The 20,838-nt window shown below is 44.0% G+C and overlaps 1 pseudogene; it reads right to left on the reverse strand.

Moving 5' to 3' along the window:
• Window positions 1–20,416: 20,416 nt before the first annotated feature.
• Window positions 20,417–20,534, reverse strand: LOC124778818 (annotated as a pseudogene).
• Between the last annotated feature and the right edge of the window lie 304 nt (window positions 20,535–20,838).

The following is a 20,838-nucleotide window of genomic DNA, read 5'->3' on the forward strand; positions in this document are numbered from 1 at the left end:
TATACTCATCACACATTTGTACACTAATGTATCGAATTTCGCCCTGCAGTTTCGTTTTCACGGATCCCTATGTTTTTGACATTATATATCCTTAACTCTGTGTCACGATGATATAATTTTGCAGATGCCTTCAGCGCGATGTGTGGATACTGTTTGCGAAATGCGTTGCGAACAGAGTTAGTAGCAAAGAAGTCACGCGTTTCACTGTTTATGGCGTAACCTGAACTATCTATCGTGCAATGATATAATTTTGTCGGTACATTCAACGTTACAAGTGAATACTATCTGCAAAATTTGTCGCGAATAAAGTTAGCAGTAAGACAATAATAAACTGACACATAATGCCTGATGCAGTAGTTTTACAGTATGAACAGCAAAAATGTAGTCGGCGATGAACGATTTTCGTTTCATTGTATTGTGGAGGCTGTAAGCGAGAGAAAATTTCCTAAGAGATGCAAACCACTAAGTCCTCTCTTTCTCAAATACTGAATGAAAAGCCCTTTTCTCACCCCAATCATCTACTATTTGATAGGTAGATGGTTCTCACCTCCACAGCAATTCATTCCAAAAAGCAAGTGAGGTGTGTCCCACGATTGGTTGAAGTCGGTTCTGTGGTTTAGGTGGAGATGTGGAACATACATACATTTTTATAACACAATGTATATGGATTTATTGCATTAGGATCGCCTAATTATCAGTTTCGGTAATTTATTTAGATCTTCAGATGTGATAATTAATCCACTAACAGCATCGAGTAACTTTGAGCATGTGACACCGAATTTTATAGCATTTAATGGCGTTCAGAATGCATAACTTGAAAGATTGTTATTTGTATTTAATGACGAAGCAGTGGTTTGTCACATATTACGTTGATAATAAAACTGCGGAGACCGTTATTGTGAATACTGTAGTAATTAAGAGTGGTTGATGTAATGAATTATGTTATAAACAGTTTTAAGGTTTTATGCCTCACAAAGTACAATTATTAACAAAAATTAAGTGTGTTAATTTACAGTCTGAAACTATGGAGTGACATCGTTACCAACAAGATGCGAATCGTTTTCAAACGAGATTATTTATTTCCTTCTAAATACATTAGGAATTGAATGATAAGGGTCATGTAATAAAAATTAGTTGGTCTTCTGACCTAAAGCCTGTTGATGAATATTTTGAGACGACGTAATGTTAATATCTAATACGCTTCTAATGGTTTCCTCTAAAATCAATGTTTGCCAACACAGTGTTAGTGTGCTTCTCATTTTTGATATCTTTGAAATATCCGTATTGGATCAAACACAAGTCATAAAATACAAAATTTTTCTGTGTAAAATTCGGGCTTTGTGGATAGAAACGAATTCCATTTCTTATAAAAGCATGATGTAACATTTCATATGTTTTGTTGAGAAACAGACAGAGAACAAAAATCTTCCTGGGAAACTGATATTTTATCTTATACTTGTGTGGAGGTGATGACTCAAAGTGCAACAAAACAAGAGTGCGCTGGTGAACTGTAATTATGTCGCTTCTACAGAATAAGAGCTCTCCGTACAATGTTTCAAACTTTTTATTAACGTTTCACCTCGCTACGATAAACACTGCATTAATGTCAGAAATTTCCTTGGAAGCAGATGAACCGTACTACCAGATGCATAATAGAGAAGTCGATGAACCGCTAAAATCAATTATTTATTTCAGCTATAAATGAGGAAAACGCTAACTGACGGCTCCACTTCGCATCGTATGTAATGACAGAAACTTGGTTGTTTATCATCCGTCACGTGACTTAAGTGTTGGTTTCAAACCTGAACAGAATAGAGCAGGAGCGAACATGGTCTATAAGACATACACATTGTATCTGTGCTCCAGTACCATGAGAGAATCATAGAAAAGTGGTCGACGTGTTGTGAAACGATAGACTCACGTGCATTAGGCAGAACAGTGTTTCAAGCATTGTTTACGGTAAATTAGAAGTCAGTGGCAAAATGCCGATAGATAGAGGAATGAACAAAACCGAAACGAATACGAACGGCATGGCATTCATCTTGCGTCCTCTGTACGAGCCAAAATGCTGTAGTTTGTTCAAGATAGAACAAAATATCACAGATTAATGTGCAGTCAACAGTAAGCTTTTGAGAGACAGAGCACACGCTCGTAATGGTTAAAGATGGGGACAGGGCATCGGCTGTCGCCTTTCCAAAGGAATCATCACAGCATTTAATTAATTTTTCTTTGGCGGGGTTCACAGTCAAACACCATGTTCCTAAGAAGATATCGTCCCCTTTGAATTTTAAAATTACCTGTTTATAAAATTCACTATTGCAGTTTCTCCATATTAAACATTCTCAAGTTAAATACAGAGATAATTTTGTACTTCTGTAAGGATATCACATGTTATGGAATACATAGTTAACGCTATTTTCCACTTTTCAAGCATTATTTCTGATTCAAGTTACAGCGTGATAACATACATCAGAATGTAAATAGTGCCTCTGTGTGATAATGACCCATTTGACCCTTTAAGTAATCGCAACTGTGGCTGCACAGGTCCATAGCACGTCACTGAATGAAGCTGTAATGCTTTAGACAATTGTGCTTCAGTTCATAAGTCGCTTTTAGTGTTATGCAATAGGAAATGACCGTCAAGAGCCAAATGAGAATTTCTCTTTCGAAGACACGTTATGGTTCAAATGGCTCTGAGCACTATGGGACTTAACATCTATGGTCATCAGTCCCCTAGAACTTAGAACTACTTAAACCTAACTAACCTAAGGACATCACACAACATCCAGTCATCACGAGGCAGAGAAAATCCCTGACCCCGCCGGGAAGACACATTATGTAGCTATTCAGAGCCGATAAGTAAGATGAAACGGGGAGCGCTAGGACTGCCAAGTGAGCTTCAATTTCAGACAAGAGCATACTCAGTAACGCAGGGACTTAGCTGTCCTTGGAAACAGGAGCTTTCTCTGCCCCTAGTGGCACGAGAATTGTCACACAGTACCAAAGTCCATAGTGAAGTAAACTGAGGGTACTCCAGTCACAAAAATTACACTAATCCTAGAGAGAATTAGCCTATGGCACTCAAGAATTTGGCACGTAACTCTTAAGTATTTCACCCGAATCGCTCTGTAAAAGAAAATATTCAAAGACACGCAACGGAGGCAGTTTTGCGTCGCTTAAGAGAAATGTCTCTTGGTTCAAATGACTCTGAGCACTATGGGACTTAAGATCTGAGGTCATCAATCCCCTAGAACTTAGAACTACTTAAACCTAACTAACCTAAGGACATCACACACATCCATGCCCGAGGCAGGATTCGAACCTGCGACCGTAGCGGTCGCGCAGTTCCAGACTGAAGCGCCTAGAACCGCTCGGCCACACCGGCCGGCGAGAAATGTCTCTGTACCAACGTCGTCACCGAAGGAGGACGACAGGAACTGAACTGAAACTGAATTCGTAATATGAGATGGGAACTCTGCCTACAGACAATAAGAATAAAAGTTTCGAATACACTAATAAAAAACCTGAATGCCTTGGAGCAGTAATTAGCATTCTGTAGACGATCGAAAAACCGATAAACGAGGTATTCTGTTTTGTATACAGAACGAAATGGCAACCCGTCCGCTATATAATAAAACTAAGCATTTCAATGAAAGAGGTCACTACATTTGGCTGTAAAGATATCGCTCAAACATCACCTTCCGGAACACTCCTTCCACATGTTAACTCTACGTTAAGGCGCAGCATAATAGCAAACAATTCAGTTCGCAAACTGTCCATCTTCATCTGTCGAGCTAAATCTAGATCTATCAGATACCAATGAGAACGATTTCTTTCGTTAGATTTTTGATAATTTACTTTGACAATATATGACAGTATGAGTGGGATCGTAAATCTCTACACAAAATAAAGTAAGCTTGCACTTTAACGTCTCAAGGGGTATGACGCCATTATGACGATATGTTAGGTCAATGGGACGAACATGTTGGTCTTTTCAAAGGAACAATACAGGCAACAGGCATTCACCCGAAGTGATTTATGTTTGTAATTGTAAATCTACTTCTCGGACATTGAGTGACATTCTGATAACACTGGTCCACGGAACCATAACGATCAGTGATTGCTTCGGCGTTCAGAGATTTTCAAGGCAAGACCATGAAATAAGGTTTTCTACTAACTTCTTTTAGACCACTGAAATTTGAAGAACACGAATTTTCACCTCACAATTCCTCCATTTGAACTTCTCCAGTCACTAGCTAGTTTTGTAGCATCAATCATTTTTATATGAGACACGTTATTGAATTTAGTTACAATTTTTTTGATTTCCAGTATATGTAATATTTTCCTGTACGACTCCCGTATCATATCTATTACTATGAAACTATTACTGGAAACTGATCTTTATAACACGAAATTTATCCACTTGAACTCCATTGGTTGGATATGATCTGTAACCGGCCAGATCAACACTATTCGTTGCAGAGAGAGAAAACTATTGTAGCGTGAACAATTGCATTTATACTAACGTATCGTATTTTTTTATAGAATGCGGAATAATATGTATCTTGCGGACAGGTATACGATTCATTCATTCATCAGTGATTTGCTTACAACAATATTTCAGTCAGTGTAGCACCTAGCGCCTCTGTGTATCATACTAGATGAACAACACCTGCACTCTTGAGCTTGTGTTAATATGCCGATACCAAGTAGATTCCTCGCACACGTGCCTAAACATAAACAGGTCGTTTCTCGATCTACTCTCAACACACCATTTATCATTACACATGTTATGCCATCCCGATATCCAACATTTCATGCGTGGTGAACTAGCGATCGGAGATTCGTATTAAAGGTCCCTCCGCCTGCGAGGTCATTAAAGACGGATGCAACGAATTTGTAAGAAAGCATACGCCATTTCAAGCGGTGTTCATCTATCACCTGCCACTACGAATGCCCTCCGGGTAACTTTGATCTTGTCGTCACACGTCCACGCTTTACGGACGTCGTATCTCTTGTGTTTGGCCGTTCGCCACGGTACCGCGTGCGCACCTGTGCTAGAGTGTTATCTCACGCGATCTCCCCTCCGTCTGTTAGCGGTTGTCTTACTCACGGAAACGCATTCGACTTGATTGTAACTGCTGTCGGCTTTCGGTTCCCTTCGTGAAAGCAACTAAACGTCAACGGTTGTAAGCTTATCAGACGCGTACATGCAAGGGAAGCACACTTATATTTCGGTTACGTATATGAAGGGAACGATTCCTTTGCCTGTATAACACATGGATGTTTATATTACCTTTTAGTAAATGCTATATGAATGGTAAAAGTCACTATACATAAGCGATGCGACATACATCTTCTCCAGTAATAAGCTTGTGTGGATATGGAAAGTTTGTTTGGGGTCTGTTTCATGCATACCTTTAATAGAATACTAGTGAACATCTTACAATAAAAATTGTCTGTGAAAAAGTGATCATGGTATTAAGAGAGACTTGTGAGAAATCAGCTTCAAATTTTGGTCAAGGTATTTTATCCTATACTGCCTGAAAGTTCCTTAATTACATTTAGGGGAATTCTGGAATAATTTTTACACAGACCATGCTACAATTTCAAACTGTGGAAAACTGATCACCGGACAGCCGAGTAATCATCTAGTTCCTTACAGATGGTATCAAGACGAAAAGAATTTTTCGATTTATTTCTGCCGATAATGTACTGACTGACAATGTTCACCAAGTGCTAGCACAGCGGCAGGCAGGAAAACAATGATGTATAGTTTTTTCAGTGGTGCAAAATTAGAGCTTCTGAACCAACTGAAAAATATATTAATGCCAGTGGTAAACACTATAATAGTCAATCACCAAAACACACAATACGTAAGTCACATAAATTCAAAGAGCTCCAGACGATGCAAAGGAGGAGAGGTTTTGCCATTGCTGAGAATACCATCGTTGTGCTTCTTTTCCTTTATATTCTGTGAACCCAATAGTGTAACAATGTGTATACCGGCCAAATCTTCATCAGTAATTCTGACGATACTGCTATGTTAATACAACCGAAAAAACATGCCCGAGACAAAACAGATCAGTGCTGAATGCATGCTTGAAACCGAACGGTAAAGCGATCGAGTGTTATTGTCAACAGATGAGGCTCATTTATTGCGTAACGATTCGACGGAGACCACAGGTCTGATATACCAAGCTATTAAAAAAATGTCACTTAATGGCCCCCGGAATTTTCTCGCGGGGGTTCGGATTTACTCTGTACTATTTTCCTGTGCAATTTAATGCGAGATATTGTAATAGTTTATCTGCGAATATCGACCTTGAAAATCGATGTCATAGCAATAGTTTAATTATTTGTATGACTTCACCCAATTGCTTAACTTACTTCTGAGGAGAATATATTTAGCTACAAAGGTAGAGGTTTCAGCGCTTTTTCGCAAACAGATACCATCACAGGTACAGTGTTCAACACAGTTAAAGGGTCACTGTTTTGAAACCCCGCAGTTATTTTCCATTGCGATGCAGGAGTTTGAAGTTTGGCTCAAGGGTGCCTAAAACGTCCCTCTGTAATGGTGCAAAACCATGGCACCCTAATATGTCATACTCGGGCTCGGCGACCCTTCAAAGATGATGATGTCGACACATGCGGAAAAAAAGGCCAGAGTTCAGAAGTTCATTCGTCGTGAAGGTGGGTTAATAACGTCACATTGGCATCAAATTCTACCTAACGCGACTTGCGCGCAGGTGATGAGGATGAAATGATTATAACAACACAACACCCAGTCTACGAGCGGAGAAAATCTCCAACCCGGCCGGGAATCGAACCAGAGCACGCTCTGTCCTAACGGAAAAGTTCGCCGTACGTGATGCATTGATTTTCGCGGTTATTTCACTCAGTGCTGCTTGTCTGTTAGTGCCGACAACCACTCAAATGCCGCTGCTCTCGGTCGTTAGCGGAAGGCGTTATCCATAGTGAGAGGTAATCTATACCTACATCTACATCCATATGGACACTCTGCAAATCACATATAAGTGCCTGGTACTGCGTTAATCGAACCATCTTTACAATAATTCTCTATTATTCCACTTTCGAACAGGGCGAGGAAATAATGAACATCTAGGTCTCATTCCCCTTATTACATTACGATAATTCGTTTCTCCCTATGTAGTTCGGAGTCAACAAAATATTTTCGCATTCGGAGGATAAAGTTGGTGATACCGCCGCGACGTAAAACGCCTTTGTTTTAATGGTTTTCATCTCAAATCCTGTATCATGTCCGTGACACTCTCTCTCTCTCTCCTATTTCGCGATAATACAGAGAGAACGTGGTCCTCTTCTTTTAACTTTCTCGATGTATTCCGTCAGTCCTAGCTGGTAAGGATCCCCACGCAGATGTATTCCTAAATTGGACGGACAAGCGTAGTGTAGGCAGTCTCTGTGGTGTCACCGCCAGACACCACACTTGCTAGGTGGTAGTTTTAAATCGGCCGCGGTCCATTAGTACATGTCGGACCCGCGTGTCGCCACTGTGTGATCGCAGACCGAGCGCCACCACAAGGCAGGTCTCGAGACACGGGATAGCACTCGCCCCAGTTGTACGGACGACGCAGCTAGCGATGCACACTGACGAAGCCTCGCTCATTTGCAGAGCAGTTAGAATATCAATCCCATCCTCGTCGCGAGATACTGCAATGTTATTAATGGCGCCTTGCTAGGTCGTAGCCATTGACTTAGCTGAAGGCTATTCTAACTGCTCTGCAAATGAGCGAGGCCTCGTCAGTGTGCATCGCTAGCTACGTCGTCCGTACAACTGGGGCGACTGCTATCCCGTATCTCGAGACCTGCCTTGTGGTGGCGCTCGGTCTGCGATCACACAGTGGCGACACGCGGGTCCGACATGTACTAATGGACCGCGGCCGATTTAAAACTACCACCTAGCAAGTGTGGTGTCTGGCGGTGACACCACAGTCTCTTTAGTAGATCTGTTACATTTTCTAAGTGTTCTGCCAATAAAAGGCAGTCTTTGGTATGTGTTCCCCGGAAAATTTTCTGTGTGTTCTTTTCAGTTTCAATTGTTCATATTTGTAATTCCTAGGTATTTACTTGAATTTACGGCATTTAGATTCGACTGATTTATCATGTAACCGAAGCCGCACGGGATTAGCCGAGAGGCCTTAGGCGCTGCAGTCATGGAATGTGAGGCTGGTCCCAGCGGAGGTTCGAGTCCTCCCTCGGGCATGGGTGTGTGTGTTTGTTCTTAGGGTAATTTAGGTTAAGTAGTGTGTAAGCTTAGGGACTGATGGCCTTAGCAGCAAAGTCCCATAAGATTTCACACACATTTGAACATTTTTTGTAACCGAAGTTTAACGGATCCCTTTGATCACTCCTGTGAATGACCTCACACTTTTCATTACTTAGGGTTACTTGCCAATTTTTGCACTGTTCAGATATCTATCATGACTGTTTTACAATTTGTTTTGAAGTTCTGATAAGTTTACAAGACGGTAAACAACAGCACCATCATTTGAAAACAACCTAAGACGGCTGCTCAGATAGTCTCCTACATTGTTTATATTGATAAGGAACAGCGGAGGGCCTACAACACTACCTTGGGGAACCCTAGAAATCACTTCTGTTTTACTCCATGACTTTCCGTCAATTACTACGAACTGTGACCTCTATGACAGGAAATCACAAATCCAGTCATGTGTAATCACACCTCCATACTTATCAAGAGGAACACTTTACTTGTCAATCACATCGCGATTACAGGCAGCATGGGGTTCACGCCTGAGCCTCAGGACGTGCGCTAGCAGCGCATGTCGGGTGATTCAAGCGTCAACTTCGCGTCTCAATATCTCGGGATGTAATGGGAATATTGCGATGCAATCAACGCCATTGTGAATGTGCTTTGTCATGCTATGGATTGCTGAAGAAAAAATATAGGAGGTCCATTTAAAAAAAACATAAGTTTGTGTTAAAAATCACATATGCTTTCGGTTTAGAATGTTTCCAAATATGTACATTCATGGGCCCCAGCCCAACATTGATACCGGTGAAAGTCGCTTTCCAATAGCTGTTATTGTCCCAGAGATATTTTGGGTGGACAAGATAGCTGGGACACCCTGTATATGGGACTCTGGGTACGATGTCGCAACGTGAAACACGCGTCAAATACGAGTACGAAGAATTGTTGGACATGTGTCTGTTACGTAATATTTCCTGAAAACGGCATGGAAAGGTGCAACAAAAGTATTCGGACAAAGGCGGACAACGTGAGAGAACAGTTAATTCCGAGACGCACAGAGGGTGAAGCGACTGCAGTGTGTCCCGACATTTCCGCGAGACAATAGCGATGATTAGTAAAAAAGTATCGCGAGCCTGTGCAGGTCAAAGATGCGGCGCAGAGAGAAGTGTTCTACGTTGTCGTTTATCATCACGCGAAGGGGAAAACCTGCAGGGAAATTGTTGCAATAGTGAACATGAAGAAAAGTACAGTACGCGACATTATTAAACGGTTCGAGAAAGAAGACCGATTGGAATTCCGTTGCAGTACAGGACGGCGACGGACATTTTCACAGAGAGATGAATGTGTGATTGTGCGAAAGGTACAACAGAATCCGAAAATATCTGCCACACGAATTGCAAGTGAGGTGAAGGGAGACCGTGGTATAAAAGTTCATCCCGAAACCGTGCGAAGAATACTACGACGATCGCAGTAGCATGGTCGAGTGGCACGGCGAAAGCCATTCATAAATTCAGTGAACCAGAAGAAACGTATGCAGTTTGCGAGGGAATAAGCCGAATACGATCAGGCTTGGTGGAATCAGGTGATACTTTGCGACGAATGTAAATTTACGTTATGGCAAAGCGACGGAAAGGCAAACGTGTAGCGAAAGACGAATGAAGAGCTAAATCCCAGGAACCTCAAACCAAGAGTAAAGTTTGGAGGTGGGAGCATCATGGTGTGGGGATGCAAGTCCGGCAATGGTGTGGGTGATTTAGTGTTCATTGATGATACGATGAACAAGGAAGCGTATTTGAATATACTGCGAGGACATTTGAAGCAGAGTGCACGACATCTAGGCATTGCGAACAACTTTCATTTTTATCAGGATAATGATGCCAAGCATACCGCGCATATTGTACAAATGTGGTTGCTCTTCAATTGCCCGAAAGTATTGCAGCCCCCTCCCCAATCACCAGACTTTAACCCAATCGAAAATTTGTGTGCCGGGCGGTGTGACCGAGCGGTTCTAGGCGCGTCAGTCTGGAACCGCGCGACCGCTACGGTCGCAGGTTCGAATCCTGCCACGGGCATGGATGTGTGTGATGTCCTTAGGTTAGTTAGGTTTAAGTAGTTCTAGGTTCTAGGGGACTGATGACGTCAGAAGTTAAGTCCCATAGTGCTCAGAGCCTTTTGAACCACTTGTGGGATAAATTGAAACGGACCCTCCGCGAGGACAACATCTATACGAAGGAGACCTTGAAAGAGAAACTGCGCCAAGAATGGGCGAATATAGGCCCAGATTTCACGAAAAAACTCGTGGGAAGTATGCCTAGTAGATCGGAGGAGGTATTGAATATGAAAGGTGGACCCACAAGGTATTGACATTTTCGTCGTACAACTTATGAACATTTATTGGACAGTGTCCGAATACTTTTGTAGCAGCAGGGTGTTTCATTTTCGTTGTCAATTTTTCTGTTATTTATGTTTTGGAAACGAAATAATACAGTAATTCATTTGTAATTAATGTTGTTACGCATATATATTGCTAATAAATATGTTTGGGTTTCACAGTCAGTGTTTCTCAAGTACTCATTGTGGAACTTCCCACTGTCCGAATACTTTTGCGACTGAGTGTAAATCATTTCAGAAACTATATTCTAGCCGTTGTTCATTTTCCCAGTTTTATTTATCTGTACACTTCGTACTTTGTCATCCATTCATACTGTTCGCTCTCGAACCTCGAGTATACTGTACATTTCCCAGTAGCTTACACCTGTTCTCTCAGTATTTCGAACAGCTCTGCTCGCCACTATTCACGCAGAAGGCGGCCTCTCGCTTGTCCGCGTGGACAGCTGCGGCGTTTCAGCAGGGGCGTTTCCTCACATGCGGCCCCAGCCCCGCCGCTGTCCTTGGCCCTCTCGCTCCTCTAACGACCCGCACAGTGACTCACTCCCGTACCCTGCACAAAGCTCACCGCAGCGTACCGCAATGCACCGCGGCTGCCTGCACAGCGCCGTTGTCCAGGGCCGGGGTTTATGAACCGCCAAACAAGAAGAGCGCACCGAACGCGACCGGAAAGCTATTAGCTCCGGTCGCTAGGGGAGCCGGTGGCAACACGGGCGCGCCGACCTGAGTGCGGCGTCGTTGTAGCCCACCGCTTCCACGGGCTGTGATATTACGCGCGCCCACACACCCACCCACACACGAGCTGTGACCACGCCGCATGACCGGAGTGGCCGCGCTGATACCGCGCCCATCAGCCGCGAGCGCTGCACAGCCCACGGTCTCGCGCCGCAGGGCACAAAGAGCCGGCGCGCAGACTCGCGAAACCAAACAATTGGGCCTGCGGTGGCAGTGCCGACGTTCCGCCGGTGCGGCGCGGAGGCCGGCGGTCAGCGGCTGGAGGGGTGGCGCGAGGGGGGTTGCTGCTGCGCACAACAGCTGCCGGCCCCGTCGCCCACGCGGGCTTCGGCGCTCTCTCTGGAGTTGTCTTTGTGTACCTGCAGTCGACTGGCCACACTCTGTGTGACGCGTAACTTACACAAGTAAACAGGTTACCGCTGTTTTAACCCTATGACATCTAAAGGGGGGGGGGAGGAGGGGGGAGGTTTGTTGAACCATATTTTTTTATCTCCCCTGCTTTTGCCCAAGTAACTTTCATACTACATATTCCCTTTGACTTATTCTTTGTTGGCTATTTTATGAAACGTTAGTGCCACGCAAGCTTCGGCGCTCTCTCTGGAGCTGTCTTTGTGTACCTGCAGTCGACTGGCCACACACTGTGTGACGCGCAACTTACACAAGTATATACGTTACCGCTGTTTTAACCCTATGACACCTAAGGAGGGGGGGGGGGGGGAGGGTTCGTTGAACCTATATTTTTTTTATGTCCCCTGCTTTTGCCCAAGTAACTTTCATATTACATATTCCCTTTGGGTTATTGTTTGTTGGGTATTTTATGAAACGTTAGTGCCATACGAGCTTCGGAGCTCTATCTGGAGCTGTCTTTGTGTACCTGCCGTCGACTGGCCACACACTGTGTGACACGCAACTTACACAAGTATACACGTTACCGCTGTTTTAACCCTATGACACCTACAAAGGGGGGGGGGGGGGTTCGTAGGACCTATATTTTTTTATGTCCCCTGCTTTCGCCCAAGTAACTTTCATACTACATATTCCCTTTGAGTTATTGTTTGTTAGCTATTTTATGAAACGTTAGTGTCAATGTATTTTATAGAAAATTCCTGCTTTGAAAGGAAAAAACAAATAAACTAATTATGGGTCCAACAACCGCCCCCCCCCCTTAGGCTTCCATGCTATAGAAAATTTCCCATACAAGGGAACCTCCCCATCGAACCCCCTCAGATTTAGTTATAAGTTGGCACAGTGGATAGGCCTTGAAAAACTGAACACAGATCAATCGAGAAAATAGGATGAAGTTGTGTGGAACTATGAAAAAAACAAGCAAAATATACAAACAGAGTAGTCAATGGCAAGATAGGCAACATCAAGAAGAGTGTGAGCGCAGGAGAGCGGTGGTCACGTGGTCAGCGTGAGCAGCTGCGGAACAAGAGGTCCTTCGTTTTCAAGTCTTCCCTCGAGTGAAAAGTTTAATTTTTTGTTTTCAGACAATTATTATCTGACAAACTCTTATGTTTTCATCACTTTTTTGGGAGTGATTATCACATCCACAAGAAAAACCTAAATCGGGCAAAGTAGAAGAATCTTTTTACCCATTCGCCAAGTGTACAAGTTAGGTGGGTCGACAACATATTCCTGTCATGTGACGCACATGCCGTCACCAGTGTCGTATAGAATATATCAGACGTGTTTACCTGTGGAGGAATCGGTTGATCTATGACCTTGCGATCAAATGTTTTCGGTTCCCATTGGAGAGGCACGTCCTTTCGTCTACTAATCGCAAGGTTTTGCGGTGCGGTCGCAAAACACAGACACTAAACTTGTTACAGTGAACAGAGACGTCAATGAACGAAAGGACAGATCATAACTTTGCGAAAATAAAAAAGTGAAATTTTCACTCGAGGGAAGACTTGAACGAAGGACCTCTTGTTCCGTAGCTGCTCACGCTAACCACGGTACCACGGCGCTTCTGTAGTCCCAAAGCTCTTGATGTTGCCTATCTTGCCATTGACTACTCTGTTTGTATATTTTGCTTATTTTTTTCATAGTTCCACACAACTTCTTCCTATTTTCTCGATTGATCTGTGTTCAGTTTTTCAAAGCCTATCCACTGTGCCAAGTTATAACTAAATCTGAGGGGGGTGCGATGGGGAGGTTCCCTTGTTAATAGGATTTCGTATTTCTCATCTCTACAACAATGCAAGTTAGTTTCTTGTTGGTTGGTATTCTTGATATTCACAACAATCGATTTACTTTCAGAGGAAGTGATTGTTGATGTCAGTCAGCTGTTATTTATCTTGTAAACTTGCAGTGAGTTAGTGCAGTTCCCAACACTTAGGCCTCCAGTAACTTTGGTGTCCATATAATCACATCTTTGTGTTCTCGCCTTCCACAAACTGTTCACCATGTTTCTCTTTTTTGTGGTGTGCTATTGCTCTTTTGTCACTCGATACAAGTATTTACGCTGTGAAAAGAAGTGTACGACGAAATAGTTGTATCGAGTGACATAAGAACAGTAGTCCACCACAAAAAAAAGAGAAACATGGTGAACAGTGTGTGGAAAGCGAGAACACAAAGATGTGATAACATGGAAGTGATAAAAATGGTAGTGCGACCTCCAGACCAGATGTGAGGAAACGCAGATCAGCAAATCGTAATAATTATTTTTTTTTACAAAAAAATCGCGAAGTGAACTGTTTGATAATCTATAACTAACAAAACTGTATTGTTATAGAGCCCACTGATGGTGCCTTAGAACAGGAGAAGACGAAACGCGTATGGGATAAATAAAATAACTAGCAGCAGGAAAAGGCAGTTTTATTTACAAAATAAGTATTTACCGCTGTTTTGTCTATCACTGATTTTGTGGGACCGTGGCTATGTACGAAAGACAAATTTATTCTTAAAAAGGAGAAACGAACAACCAGCCACTGCCAATAATGCTTTCCGCGTTTAGATTACATTTCTTGCTTTTTACATTAGACGTTGACTGTTTTCTCTCCCTTCTGGAGAAAGTTATATGGAGAAGTGGTGCACTGCAGCATGGAACGAGAAACGAACAACCAGCCACTGTCAATAATCCTTTCAACACAAGAATCGTACAGCCAACTCGTTGCAAATAACTGTTTAGTACACTGACCTTGGTTTCGACACCTCTAAGGATGTCTTCATCAGAATGAAATTTTAAGAAACCGTTAAGTTACACGGCGAGAAAGCAATAGTCAAAGTTTCTAACAGGTACGCTCAGGTCTAAAATTAAAATTAAACACATTCAAGCCTTTGGTCTGATGTTGTTCCTAACAGGGCGTACGTGCCAACCGCTTGAACATGTTCAATTTTAGTTTTTGACCTGAGCATATGTGCTAGAAACTTTGGCCATTGCTTTCTGCCAATGTAACTTCACGGTTTCTTAAAATTTCATTCTTATGAAGACATCTTTAGAGGTGTCGAAACCTAGGTCAGTGTACTAAACAGTTATTTGCAACGGGTTGGCTGTATGACTTCTATGTTGAAACTTATATACGGTTGCTGAGAGACACCCATGTTTAAAACTGTAAGGTAGTCAAGCGCCGTTATATGGCTAAGATCGACGTGTTCATCAACAGACTGTCGTTTGCGTTTAGATTACATTTGTTGCTTTTTACGTTAGGTGTCTACCTTTTTCTCAGCCTAGTGGTGAAATTTCCCTGGAGATATGGTGCCCTGCAGCAGAAAAAAAGAAAGAAAGATGTAACGGACTGCTAGTTTAACTGTAACTGTGCCTAACAATAAATTAAAGCCATGTAATCAGATCTCTAAGGTAGAACTGTCTTAATTTTAGTTTACTTACGTCGAAATTTCTGCGTCATTACACTCTGTCAGAAAAAAATAGTATATCAGGAAAGGCGACATTGAGTTTGATCCGATGACGTAGTATGGCACCTGAGAGATACTAGATGTACTCGTAATGGTTTTAAAGTCGTTCGCCAACAGATAGTGTAGAGGTGTAGCTACAAGAGCGCCATCTACGTCTGTGAAAAGTGAATGCTCAGAGGCAGTAAGCTCAATGTGGTGCAGACTTGTGAAGCTAGCAGGCAACAATGACACGGAGACGCACAGGTGCTTGCTACAGAAAACTGAGCGAGTTTGAAGAGGATCTAATTATGGCCTTCAGAGTGGCGGGGTGGTCCTCTCGGAGAACTGCCACACAAGCTGGACGTGCTGCGGCAGTTGTGGGACGAAACCAGTCCGTTGCGCGTAGACCTACTGAGCGCTGTGTGATAGAGTACATTCGTCCAAAACACACTGGCCCCATCCCAAGCCATGATGTCTGCGGTGCTATAAACTAAAACTGTCGTTCACCTCCGGTGTTTCTAGCAATTTTGAGGTAAAAAAAATTTAAGAGTCGTGACCGTCAAAGTGACGCGGAAGATCAGCTTACAACAAGTAACTTAGTAACGACCCTACGGAGGTGGTTCAGGGTGATGCGAAGGGTGTTGCTCCAGATACAGGTGTTGAAACGCGATCCATGTTATATTCAGCGGCAACATTTGCTGATTCACCGTGGAAGCAGATGGACACAGCAGCTAGTTCAGAAAAGACGAGTCAAGTTTTGACACAAAAGTCAGGGAGGAAAATTTCGGAGTGTAGTCTTGAAGAGGGCCAAAAGATGTGAACAAAGAGACCTCAACAACTTGCAATAGTGATTAAAGGAAAAGCGAGACTGGAGGTACAGTAATGTTTGATTCGGAAGCGGACTTTCGTGTCGGTCGCCCAATTGTCTACGAACAATCGTTAAAGATTGAACGAGGTACAGAAGTTGCACATCACACGGTCAAGTAGAACCAGTTGTAAGTTACGATAAAGAGACATGAAATATAACATCAGTCCAAATTTCAGACTTATTTCAAGATCAGGAACAACAAGTATAGATACGAGAACTGAAAGTAAGTGAGTTACAATCGAAAAAAAAGATAATGACCTGTTACTGTTGAGGTGTCAGCCCACGGTAAGCTCAGATTCTAAATTATACCCATGGATTTATTATTCACACTATATGGTGAACTCCCTTACTGCGCATCTATCAGCATTCATTGTCGAGAGTTAGCACTAAAAACTTAGAATTAAGGAGTACAGCACTAAAGTTTATCGACTTCCGAAGATACAATGGAGTCTTTTACAGTAAATACCAGTTTACTAAGTACCGGATCAAATTTATGATTTGATACAGAACTTCTCTGCAGACAGAACTTAACACGTCGGTCTTAATATAACAGTCAACAAATGTAATGGTAATTCGGGAGCACCGGAAAGGTAGAATTTTTTCTAATCATGCGCCTGAAGATGGACAGCTGGGCGCCTATCGGCAGCCGGCCAGTGTGGCCGAACGGTTCTAGGCGCTTCAGTCTGGAACCGCGTGACCGCTACGGTCGCAGGTTCGAATCCTGCCTCGGGCATGGATGTGTGTGGTGTCCTTAGGTTACTTAGGTTTAAGTAGTTCTAAGTTCTAGGGTACTGATGAGCACAGGTGTTAAATCCCGTAGTGCTCAGAGCCATTTGAACCGTTTGAACCTATCGGCATTAGTGAATAGGGGTGGGCAATGACTGACGTGCGGGCTTGTGGACAGGATTGGCCACGTGGGTACCCTTTGCACAGAGTGCCTACAACAAGACTGCCTGAGGGTAGCCCATAGTAGATGTCCCTGTGAAAGAGTGAGGTGAACGACGTCCGGTAGCGTCCGCGGTTAGGTTGCCACGTCCAAAAACAGAAAATCTGGACTCGCCGTAATATTTAGCCGTACACTTTGGCGTGAAATAATCTGGAATATCTATTTTAAACAGAAACAGTCTTTTGCGTAAAATTTCAGTCGTTTACCAATAGTCAATTACGGTCAGTTTTTAGCGAGATCGGACTTAAACGTGCTTAAAATTTAAAAAATCTAAATAGCCGTATATTTTAGCAACTATGATAGCAACTAAGTGTTCAGCTTTCATAGTTTCTAAGTCATCTTCCTAAGATAATTTTATATCAAAATAAAAGAGTTCTTCATTGACCAAAAAAGTCCGTATATATATTCTTCTGCGACAGAAAACGAGAAGATATTCAGCAAATTTGGTCATTTAACTCATTTTGATAAAGAAATAACAATAATATGTATTTGGGTTTTAATATTTCTCATTTGCACCTATTTTATCAATAACGTTATTTTTCTTGCAAATAAGTTCTTGGGACTCTTGACAGCATAATTTTAAATTACACGGCAACGTCATATTTGTGATTTTGTCGGTTTGGAGTTTATTACCTTCCTTTGTCCGTTGGCAGGTTCTGAAAGAGAACACCCTTTCGACATTGACATTATGACCTGGAACAGCAATGTTTCAGTAACTCTGAATTAATTTTTGTTTACGATGTGATCTGAAATAATCTGTCCATATTCCTTGAACCAAAAGTTTTAAGTGTTTTTGGTCCGCGAATCTCGCTAAGTTTTACCACTCATCAAAGTATTTGCTGCCGTCCAACTTAACGCATTTTTTTCTGGATTAGCATTCGCTGTATAACTACACAGCACATCCTTATAGTATATCTCCAGATTACTCCTTCTACTTTTTCCTCGCTCTTACGTCATTAGCTTGAAAAGATCCTTAGTGGCCCATTTCCTGCTCCATCGCTAAAATGTCTGACATAAACCAGACAGGACGGGCGCTACCGAAAAACGCCGGACATGTCCGGCTAACGGCGGACACCTGTAAACCGTACCTGCAGCCCCAAATGGCTACCGTTAGAGGGGGCGCGAGGCAATTCGTGGGGTGACACTACTGTCTGTAGGAACACAGAAACGCCAGTGTAGTGTAATCCAGATGAACCCTCATCTACGATTGTTGCAGTAACTGTCTGCTGATCCTGGACTTACACTCCTGGAAATGGAAAAAAGAACACATTGACACCGGTGTGTCAGACCCACCATACTTGCTCCGGACACTGCGAGAGGGCTGTACAAGCAATGATCACACGCACGGCACAGCGGACACACCAGGAACCGCGCTGTTGGCAGTCGAATGGCGCTAGCTGCGCAGCATTTGTGCACCGCCGCCGTCAGTGTCAGCCAGTTTGCCGTGGCATACGGAGCTCCATCGCAGTCTTTAACACTGGTAGCATGCCGCGACAGCGTGGACGTGAACCGTATGTGCAGTTGACGGACTTTGAGCGAGGGCGTATAGTGGGCATGCGGGAGGCCGGGTGGACGTACCGCCGAATTGCTCAACACGTGGGGGGTGAGGTCTCCACAGTACATCGATGTTATCGCCAGTGGTCGGCGGAAGGTGCACGTGCCCGTCGACCTGGGACCGGACCGCAGCGACGCACGGATGCACGCCAAGACCGTAGGATCCTACGCAGTGCCGTAGGGGACCGCACCGCCACTTCCCAGCAAATTAGGGACACTGTTGCTCCTGGGGTATCGGCGAGGACCATTCGCAACCGTCTCCATGAAGCTGGGCTACGGTCCCGCACACCGTTAGGCCGTCTTCCGCTCACGCCCCAACATCGTGCAGCCCGCCTCCAGTGGTGTCGCGACAGGCGTGAATGGAGGGACGAATGGAGACGTGTCGTCTTCAGCGATGAGAGTCGCTTCTGCCTTGGTGCCAATGATGGTCGTATGCGTGTTTGGCGCCGTGCAGGTGAGCGCCACAATCAGGACTGCATACGACCGAGGCACACAGGGCCAACACCCGGCATCATGGTGTGGGGAGCGATCTCCTACACTGGCCGTACACCACTGGTGATCGTCGAGGGGACACTGAATAGTGCACGGTACATCCAAACCGTCATCGAACCCATCGTTCTACCATTCCTAGACCGGCAAGGGAACTTGCTGTTCCAACAGGACAATGCACGTCCGCATGTATCCCGTGCCACCCAACGTGCTCTAGAAGGTGTAAGTCAACTACCCTGGCCAGCAACATCTCCGGATCTGTCCCCCATTGAGCATGTTTGGGACTGGATGAAGCGTCGTCTCACGCGGTCTGCACGTCCATCACGAACGCTGGTCCAACTGAGGCGCCAGGTGGAAATGGCATGGCAAGCCGTTCCACGGGACTACATCCAGCATCTCTACGATCGTCTCCATGGGAGAATAGCAGCCTGCATTGCTGCGAAAGGTGGATATACACTGTACTAGTGCCGACATTGTGCATGCTCTGTTGCCTGTGTCTATGTGCCTGTGGTTCTGTCAGTGTGATCATGTGATGTATCTGACCCCAGGAATGTGTCAATAAAGTTTCCCCTTCCTGGGACAATGAATTCACGGTGTTCTTATTTCAATTTCCAGGAGTGTATATAAATGTAGCGTATTGCACGCAAATTTGAGAAGAGGTACGAAATTATTTGATTACTCTACGGACGACAAATCACTGCAAGCATTAGGTATTATCAATAGCTAAGAGCTACTATCCAGAATGAGCTAAAGAGAAATGGCCACAGAAAACAAATAGGAGGAAAATCAGATCTCAGATCGAAATGCACTGGGATAATCATGAGAAAATGTAATTCAACCACGAAGGAAGTAGCTTAATAAACACTGGTATGACCAATTTCTAAGTACTGCTCATCGGTCTGGAATCAGTACTAAGTGAGATTAACACAGGAGGTAAAGAAGATCCAGCACAGAATGACTCATTGGCTCACGGGATCGTTAACTTGGCCCGAGAGCGGAACAGAGATGCCCAACAACCTTCCGTGACAGGCACTACAAGGGAGCCTTTATTGTTAAAATACGAGAGCTTACGTTCCAAGAGGGCTCGGGGAACTTACTATACCCTCTGAAAAAATTAACTGTTCAAAAGTATAGGTACTAACCAAACTCTAGACTCCTCCCGAACAAGGTACCGACTGGCCGCCGTGTCATCCTCAGCCCACAGGCGTCACTGGATGCGGATATGGAGGGGCATGTGGTCAGCACACCGCTCTCCCAGCCGTACGTCAGTTTCCGAGACTGGAGCAGCTACTTCTCAATCAAGTAGCTCCTCAGTTTGCCTCACAAGGGCTGAGTGCACCCCGCGTGCCAACAGCGCTCGGCAGACCGGATGGTCACCCATCCAAGTGCTGGCCCAGCCCGACATCGCTTATCTTCGGTGATCTGACGGGAACCGGTGTTACCACTGCGGCAAGGCCGTTGGCAAAAGGATAGGGACACCTCTATGTAATGCTGAATTAACCACTATACGTCATGGTAGGCGAATGCACCAGTAGAAAATAAGTCTCGCGGTAGGGCTGGAAGGGGGACGGGGGGGGGGGGGGCGGGGGGGGGGGAATGGGGTGTTGGGGATGGGGTTGCGATGTGAGTAGGAAAGAAATAACAGGAGAAAGGGTCTGTGAGGAATGTGAAGTTCTCATTGGACGTCACCTGATTTATGAATGCTGGAGTGACAGGTAAATCCTTCTGTAGCTATCCAGCTCGACTGCTGGTGGTGGAAACGCGAGG

Source organism: Schistocerca piceifrons, chromosome 2, assembly GCF_021461385.2.
Source record: "Schistocerca piceifrons isolate TAMUIC-IGC-003096 chromosome 2, iqSchPice1.1, whole genome shotgun sequence".
Lineage (NCBI taxonomy): Eukaryota > Metazoa > Arthropoda > Insecta > Orthoptera > Acrididae > Schistocerca > Schistocerca piceifrons.